The sequence below is a fragment of the Eschrichtius robustus genome, chromosome 3 (assembly GCF_028021215.1).
Source record: "Eschrichtius robustus isolate mEscRob2 chromosome 3, mEscRob2.pri, whole genome shotgun sequence".
Classification (NCBI taxonomy): Eukaryota; Metazoa; Chordata; class Mammalia; order Artiodactyla; family Eschrichtiidae; genus Eschrichtius; species Eschrichtius robustus.
In genome coordinates this window covers 170,154,584-170,164,044 of record NC_090826.1, presented here as the reverse complement: position 1 = coordinate 170,164,044, position 9,461 = coordinate 170,154,584, and the positions used below count along the sequence as shown (strand labels likewise).

Sequence of the window (9,461 nt, the reverse complement as noted above, 5' to 3'; positions counted from 1 at the left end):
TGGTTGGTGAATTATTGCAATTTGTTTTTCACACACTTGGCGTGAAGTGCAATTAGAATAATTAATCAGTTAACCTTGGCCCATCACCTTCCCCAACAGATCCACTTTATGCTGAAGCTACAGATGATTAAGGCAAAAATAAGAGTTCAGCAGGTGGCATTACTAATGGGACCTCGTGAACCCATGGCAGAATGCACACAGGATTTAGGAGACCACGTGAACGTCGGTTCTCTGAGAGCAGCCAACAGTTAGGCACTGATGAGAAACTCAAGGTTGGTTTGGTGGATACCCCGAGATATTTATAACCAGTGGCAAGCTGAATGCCTTCGACCTGAACTTCTAACCCCTTGTCAATAGTAACAGCCACTTCCCCAGGGGCTCAATCTGTTTCCAAGGCCACACTCACGCAGACCCTGTCCTTCTGTGCACTGCAGGGGACTCCTCCAGTGGAAGGAGACTCTAACCCTAACACCTCCCTCATTTGTCTGGAGTCTCCTGCTACTCAGAGTGTGAGGAAGATTCCAGTTTAGAGACAGAGGTTCCAATGACCTCTAGAATCTCAGAGTAGTTGCCAAGCTTTCTGTCAGTGAGATTTAAAAGCCATTTACTTGTGTTTATTTTATATTTAATGAGTTGGTTAATGCCAAAGGCAGGGCTGATGTCTGGTTTATTTTGGATACTGAACCTCTGCACACAATTCCACTTGAAATATCGGGTCAGGAATATAGACCGTCGCAGGACCTCAGAAAGGTCTCCTTATAGCTGCAGACGATGGACATTCAGGGTCAGGCCAAAACATCCACCGTCGTTGTGTGTTTCATTCTGGGTGGCAACGTCTCGCTGCAGTCACAGCGGAGAGTTACAAACCCACAGCTGGAGATCTTGCAAAGAACCACGTGGGAAAGAGCCTAGGCAGACTGCTTAAAGGCTCACTTTCCCAGCTGTTCCCCAGAAAAAGCGAGAACGTCACAAATGGGAGAGAGAAGCAGCAACTTACACACAAGGGCAGGAAGAAATCGGTTGGGGGTGGGGTGGGGGGCTGATGGAAATTAGGCAGTTGTCCAGCAATGAGAAACACTCTCCTTCTGCCCTTAGTGATACGGGGTGAGGAGATGCCCTTGGGGGAGGGCTGCCAGTTTGCTAGAACTGTGTGCAGAGGCCAGGCGAGCTTGACTAGCCAAGCGTGACTTTGAGAAGCCACCTATGAGGCTGTCACCAACAGTGACCGCAGGCAGGTGCCCCCAGAACTCTGAGAGTGTGACAAATGCAAGCAATCCGTGGTGGCCGAGAGCAGATATGTTAGAGTCACTCAAAGAGGCCAGAGTGGCTCTCAGACCTGTTGATAACATAACACTGCCCTTCCCTAAGTTTTACTGGTCCAGGGTGTTCTGAAAGTTTGCCTGCAAGGATGCTCCTAAAAAAAGAGTTCCATGGACCAATACCTTTGGGAAGTCCTGCACGCCTCACTCCTCCTCCAAAGGCCCAGCAGTCTGTAGAAGGCTCTGGATTGACCTGCAGTGAAGAATTCTATTTGCGTTTAACACTGCCCTCCCTAAAGGTTTATTTCTGGTCATCTTTTGGGAAGCCCTGCATTGATCTCTAGAGGGAGCACCAGCCAGGGGTGAGCGGTCGTGCTTAGCGGGAGAGGCGTGTTCGTGGGAAGCGTGAAGAAGATAGAGGGCTCCTGCCACGTGGAGAAGGCCTCTCTGGTGGTTCCCTGTCCTTTACCTTCATTGAGCATCTTAGACGGCTCTTCCCTGTGTCTCCCTCTTAGACGGTTCTTGCCTGTGTCTCCCTCATGAAGCCCACAGCCCCTGATTCTTCCCCTTCATCCTCTTCTCTAGCCCCTCTACTAGTCTCTGACCTGTATCTTCAACGGTTTGGACTCCATCCAGTCTTTGTGGAGCTTGGTGGGATCTAAGTCAAGTCCAAGTTCAATGTCTCCCTTTGGCATTTGCTGGGAGTACTATAAATAAAGTATTGTTGTCATAATTATTTCTGATTAATATTTTTACACCTAATAAAGTCTCAAAGGGGGGGGGGCGTTTACTTGGTCTAGGGGAGGGGCACCTTCCAGATGACTTGCCAGCAATTAAAGCAGCTTGTTAGTCGGAGGCCCAGGACGGCCGAGGACAGCTGGAGAGCTCTTCTTTGCAAGCAGCTCTGGTTAACATCAACCAGGAAAGCTCTTTGTAAACACATGAATAATTGATCGTCCCGCGCTCACATAGCTACCGAGGATCTGAGCCCGTATGACTCATTTGAGAGCCATCCCTGTCGTCTGGATGCCATAACATTGGAGGAATGATGATCGTTTCTTGGAGATTCTTCTGTGGCCAGAGTTGCCAAGACCACGGCTGTAATGGTTTGTTATGATGACCTTTGTTATTCCATTAGGCTCAATTGCTTTAAAAAATGATGTGTGCATACTTTCGGAACGTTTTTACCCTTTACGTTGACCTGACATCATAGTTTATATTACAGAATGTATTAATGACAGAGGAGTGTTTTCATGTCCCAAGGACAAATTTTAACAACCATAATCTGCCCTTAGTCATCATAAATATAAATGTATTGGTCAAACAGATCTCGTTAATGTGGCCAAGATAAATGCAAGCCTATATTTTAAGGCAGCTGAAGTCCTAGAGAATATATTTGGAGCTTTTTGTGGGGCTAAGAGATCTTGTATAGTGCTATCAGAAGGCTGAGAAAATTAACATGTTTCCCCCTCTAGTTTGGCGTTGGACAGATATTAACGTCTTGGGGATGTCAAGTAAGATTGCTCACATAGTTTCTGGACACCATTAATGCCTGGTGGGGTGAATCTTAGTTCTTAAAGCTGTACTCTCATTATGCTCCCAGGGCTTTTGAAAAGAAAGAAAATACAGATTTCAAGTCTCAACCATGTGTTGCTCAACTGTATTTCCCTGTATCACACTGTGTCTTAAAGTTTTAATTATATTAATCCTCCTGCCCCAACATCTTGTTTCCTGTGGGAGGAGGCCCTTTTCCACAGATGTGTGTCTGATGTTTTGCATATTCCAGTTGGCAATCCATATGTTGGCAGATAATGTTCTGGGCGTGAGCTGTAGGATGGGTGAAATACTTTTCCTCTTCGTTACACTACGTTCAGAAGTGTGGGCCTTTATTGGCAGTATCCACGTTTCAAACTTCTCAGGCAGAGAATAAATGCTTGTTTTAAGAAACCCTTTTTAATCATGTTTTTATTTTGAACCATGAAAATGTGTTTCAGGCAGTAATGTCTCACATGCTACTCTCTGAGCATGCAGACTGTTTATAGGGGTGAGTTCATCTCCCCCAGATTCGGTAAACATGGTACTATCATTAAACTCCATGTGGATTACAGTCACCTAGCAATGATTGATGAGCACCTCAGATAAAACCATTTACCCTTCTTCCCTTAGAGGAATCTTCTGAGAAGGATCTTCCCTTCTCAATCTGCTATAGCCTTTGGCAAAAGCACATATTGGGCTTTGGAAATGTGATTTTTTTGCCTGAAACTTTTCTACAGGGGATTGGATTATTTTCTAAATTTATTGGTGTGAGGACAGTGCCATGATAATCTCCTGTGTGGTCTAAACTTTTTGGTCTTTTTAAAAAGTGAGGCACTTACCCCCATGTTCCTAGCAGCACTATTCTCAACAGCCAAAAGGACAACCGAAGTGTCCATCGACAGACAAATGGGTAAACAAATGTGCTATATCTGTACAATGGAATGTTATTCAGCCTTAAAAAGGAAAAAAATTCTGACACATGCTACAGCATGGATGAACCTTAAGGACATTATGCTAAGTGAAATCAGCTAGTCACAAAAGGACACATACCGTATGATTCTACGCATACGAGGTATCTAGTGAAGTCAAATTCATAGAAACAGAAAGAAGAATTGTGGTTGCCAGGGGCTGGGGGAGAGGGGATGGGAGTTATTGTTTAATGGGTGCAGGGTTTCAGTTTTGCAAGATGAAAAGGGTTCTGGGGATGGATGGTGGTGATGGTTGCACAACAATGTGAAAATACTTAATACTACTGAACTGTACACTTAAAAATGGTTAAGAGGGTAAATTTTAAGTTATGCGTATTTTACCACAATTTAAAAATAATAATAAAAAAGAAAAAAAAGTGAGGCACATGAAAGGCTTGGAGCTGAATTAATCCAAACTCTAAGACCCCTTCCTGGAAAGCCAGCCCAGGCTATAGCTGCTGACAGCACCTCAACCCCACTCAGGACATCAAGAACTCTTCTTGCTGAGGCTAAAGAGAAAAAGAAATGGAAATGGAATGTCTTTGAACTTGATCTTGATTGAGAGTGAGATAATTTAACTTCAGGCTTTCATTTCTTCTTTTCACTTCTTTGGATCTTGTAAGGGGATTAAATTTTGGACCTGGGACTCCCTGGTAATTTGACACTGAGAAGGTTAAGTTCAAGTGTAGAACATCGTATTGTTGGCATTTCATTTTTGGGGTACTTTTATGATATCATCAATTATGATATCATGATTTTACTGCCTAACCTCTGATAGGCTATGTTGGTCAATGTAGCTTGAAATAATTTGAGATGGAAAATTGAAGAGAAACTACCTTTTTCTTCTTGACTATAGAAAGGCCTTGAAAAACATAATGTATTTCACTGACCCAACTCAGAAACTTATAGGAGAAAAATCCACACTGCCTGCCCAGGAAGATCTATAGTGGAGCAGTGGCTGGTTTGGGGGTGGAGGTTGATTCCCTCTCTGAAGATGTGGTACCCCTTCTGGTTGACCATAGGCATAATGATTGAGCACAATGGGTTCAAAGGACAAAAAGTTGAGTAAATTGGGGGCAGAGATTGTAACTTCCCTCAGGCTGCTTGAGTATTATAATCACACTTATCCCCAGTGCATCCAACTAAGGGGCATTAGTTAGTCTTGGCCCCTTCCCACTTCCTTTCATCCTCCTTCTCAGGAGAGAAATGATTGGTAAACTTGGGGGTGGCAGTTGAGTTCTGCTTCTCCACCCTCTTCCTTCCTGGGATCTGCCTGCCTTCGAGCTGCTGGAACTCAAGTCTCCTTGGTTCAAGTGGTGAGCTTGGCAGAAAAACCCCTGCCCTAGTCGGGAGAGACCCGTAACTGTCCAGTGCTGTCTGAGGCTTGGTGGATAAATTTTAAACTGAGAGAAAAAAAAAAAAAAAAGAAATTCCATTGCCTCTATATTCCTAAACCACACCCTCCAGCCTAGCCTTTATCAGTAATAAAACAGATAATTTGACCTCAAAAAAAAAAAAAATAGGACTTTTCATCTGAAACTATGTCCACACTCTTAATTGTGCTGTGCCTTTGTCAGGTGCCATGAAGTCTGCAGAGAGAGTTCATCCACTGCACGCTATTTAATCCTCCTGACAATCCAGTGAGGTGGATGGATGGGAAAGCCTTTTGTAAGCTGTTTCAGTATTGCCCTTAGCTGTTTCACACTTGCCCTTAGCTGCATAACTCAATGTCAGGGAGGTTTGAAAAGGTTAAGTAACTTGCCCACGTTATAGGTGATGGGCTAGAACAGAACTCAAGGCTTTTGATTTCTGGCAACGTGCTGCTAAAAATCTGTTAGCAAGAATTCATTCAAAGAGCGGTAGTATCTTCAACTGGAACCTGGTTTAATCCTACAGTCTCGTTTTGATGTATTTGCTTATGACTTAATGAAGGGAACTTTAAGACCAGTGTGTGTAGGCTGCAGTGTGTATGTGAATCACCTAAGAATTTTGCTCAGAGTGACTATTCCTGTATCTGACCCCCTGATATCCCACAGTGGCAGGTCTGTGGTGGGACCTAGGAATCCTCAGTTTTATAAGGGCCCCAGACTCTTCTAAACTCTTAACTGATTCCCTGCAGGCTAAGTTCTCACTGACACCTTCTCACCCTACCTTAACGTTGGCATTCTCTTTAATGGTGTGTAAAGAAATACTGGAAGGGGCTTCCCTGGTGGCGCAGTGGTTGACAACCTGCCTGCCAATGCAGGGGACACGGGTTCGAGCCCTGGCCTGGGAAGACCCCACATGCCACGGAGCAACCAGGCCCGTGAGCCACAACTACTGAGCCTGCGCATCTGGAGCCTATGCTCCGCAACAAGAGAGGCCGCGACAGTGAGAGGCCCGCGATGAAGAGTGGCCCCCACTCACCACAACTAGAGAAAGCCCTCGCACAGAAACTAAGACCCAACACACCCAAAAATAAATTAATTAATAAATAAAATTAAAAAAAAAAAAAAAAAGAAATACTGGAGGGACAAATCCTGGCTCTCTTTGAGAAATGGAACTCACTAGAATGCATTGCGGTTTAACATGACGCACCCACGTTGGGCGATGTGCTCACGCTAATCCAAACACGCATCCCCCAGCCCTCAGAGGACCGCAGAGCACCCACATCTGGATGCAATGGAGGACCACCTGTGCCCTGAAAGAGAGCCGAGCCCTGAAGACACAACCTGGATGGACCTTCACACAGCTGGTTAACTCTCCAGGTCAGTAACTAATCCTGAATTAATTAGGCAGGAACCGGCAAGGCTTGGGGCAGAACAATTGTGTACAGACGTGTGACAAATGCCTGCGTGGGAATGTATGCGTGGGGGAATAATAAGAAAGTATGCTTTGTCAGAATGTTTGTTTCTTTTAAAAATCAATTTGTGCCTTTTAATGAATCAACGAGTAAGAAGGAAGCCCAAAATACAGCATTAACAGTGCAAAGAACATGGGAGTCAATGGCATGGTTTTTTTGTTTGTTTGTTTGCTTTGTGTTTATTTTGTTTTCATGTGCGAGACAAGGTAAGGATTAGGAATGCTGGTGAGTGATTGCCACATTCTCTAAAAGCTCTGGGAGATTCTGTCAACTGGTTTTCCTCTCTTTCTACCTCCCAGCCAATATTCAGAGGAAACTCTTTTCATGTGAACTGGAAAAGATGAATTTCAAGCTTCATTGAGAGCTTGAAAACCTTAAATCCTTCTTGAAAATAACCTGTCTCTCAGGAATCTTTGGTCCCCAAAATTAGAAACCTTCTTTCTTGGGCTGTGGAATGGCTTCATTATTAACTATGATTATAGAGTCTCTGAATGGAAGGATGTAATAAATCTGAAAGTATTTGTTCTGGTTTGTGACTAAGCAAAACTGTATAATATTAAATCAGATGTTGCTATAAACATATGAAATGGCACATTTTTTTTTTCCAGCTTGGGGCATTGTGGCATGAAGCTGCTGGGAATCTAAAAAGAAATGTTTTTACATTCTTGGATACTGAGTCTGGTTTCTGCTAGGTTTTCTTCTTTCTGAGCATGAGTGCTAAATAAAAGTGTTTCCGTTTAGAGCTCTGTGTTTTCCCAGAGAGTTAGCAAGGCTGAGTAGAGGTGTTCTTACTCTTTTCGGACTGTTCTATGGGGTGGAACGGAAGACCTGGGCTCTGTGTGTGTGTATGTGTATATGTGTCTGTATGTCTGTGTGTGTTAGGTGGAAGGGATGAATGACATCCTAGTACCCTGGCATGTTTGGGTTGGAAGGAATCTTAGACACAAGCTAGTTCACAAACCTCCTCAAGAATCTGGGGAAAGCTGCGTTGTTGCCTCTGGTAAATGGTCGTACTGGCCTTCAGTTTCCACTTCAAAGTGGTGGTAATATCGCTGTATGGGGCACAAAACGATGAGAAAAAACTACAAAGAAGTCATGACATACGGAGTGTCAAAAAGTGATTATAGTTTTGCTTGTGCTGGTGCTTAGGGGTAATTTTTCTTTCCACAGTTTCCAAGTATATTATTTTTCATAATGAAGAAAATAAATTTGTATTAAAGACAAAACTGTAGCCTCAAAACGTTTTAGTATTTAATAACCACCCTTAAAAAGATGACTTGTCATATTGATAGCATTCTACAAACTGTTTAGAGTAACACCACCTAACACAGTAACCATTAGCCACGTGGGGCTTCTGAAATGTGGCTGGTCCAATGGAGATGTATGGTATGTGAGAGATACACACCTGGTTTCAAAGACTTAGTGCAAATGAAAGAGTGCAAGATAGCTCAGCAATCATTTTTATAATGATGACGTGCTGAAATGATAACAGTTTGGAAATATTGGATTAAAGAAGTTATTTTTAAAAATATATTTTATTGAAGTATAGTTGTTTTATAATGTGTTAATTTCTGCTGTACAGCAAAGTGATTCAGTTATACACATACATGTGTCTATATTCTTTTTCATATTCTTTTCCATTATGGTTTATTACAGCATTTGAATCTAGTTCCCTGTGCTATACATTAGGACCTTGTTGTTTATCCATTCTGTGTATAATAGTTTGTATCTGCTAATCCCAAACTCCCACTCCATCCCTCCCCCACCCCCCAACCCCCTTGGCAACCACAGGTCTGTTCTGTAGATAAGTTCCTTTATGCCATATTTTAGATTCCACATATAAGTGATATCATATGGTATTTGTCTTTCTCTTTCTGACTTACTGTGCTTAGTATGACAATCTCTTGTGCTTAGTATGACAATCTCTGGGTCCGTCCACGTTGCTGCAAACGGGAGCAACCTAAATGTCCATCGACAGATGAATGGATACAGAAGGTGTGGTACAGATATACAACAGAATACTACTCAGCCATAAAAATGGATTAGATAAATTATTAAAATTACTTTCACCTGTTTCTTTTTACCTTTTTAGCATGGCTACCAGAAAATTTAAAATTACATATGTGGGTCTTGTATGAAAGAGAGAAGATATGAGTTCCTTTTGACAAGATTGGAGGAGGCCTGGACAACACACACATAGTTAAGGCATTGCCACCTACTTGATGGCATCTGAACATGGTTCTGAGGAAGGACAGCGACTGCTTAATGAGTATGAGGTGTCCTTTTGGGGTGATACCAAGGTTCTGGATCCATAGAGTGGTGAAGGTTGCACAGTATTGTGAATGTACTAAATGTCACTAATGGTAAATTTTGTCATGTATATTTTACCGCACATACACACACACACACAAATTACAAATGTGGCTTATGTTATACTTTGTTTTCAGTGGGTGTTTAAAGTAAAGAGGTAGGGGGGTACGGCTTTGCTTAAAATAGCATCTCCAGAAATAGAGAAAAAAGGGAAAAGAGGCAAGGATGGGCTGAAGACGGCTGGGAGCGGTTGGCACTCTTTTCTCTCTCCCTTTGGTGAAAATGTTAGCATGTGTTTCAGTTTCCTGCCATCTTTGCGGTCCCCACCCCCCACCCCCCCGGAGGCCTCAGCTTCATGTGGTCCCTATCTCTTCACAACGCCTTCATCTTATTTATCTCATTCCACTTTTCCTCCACACTTGGCATGCTGCCCACTGCAGGGTTTCTCACTTAGATAACTCCTTCCCTAAAATTCCTCACAGTTATGTGGTGTCAGGGAATTAGGGATCCTGACAGTTGAAAATAAAATAGAACACCCAGAGCAGG

The 9,461-nt window shown here is 43.1% G+C and overlaps 1 pseudogene; it reads left to right on the top strand.

The window, feature by feature from the left end:
* The first annotated feature begins 8,732 nt into the window (after positions 1 to 8,732).
* Positions 8,733 to 8,850, top strand: LOC137763231 (U6atac minor spliceosomal RNA; annotated as a pseudogene).
* Positions 8,851 to 9,461: the final 611 nt, after the last annotated feature.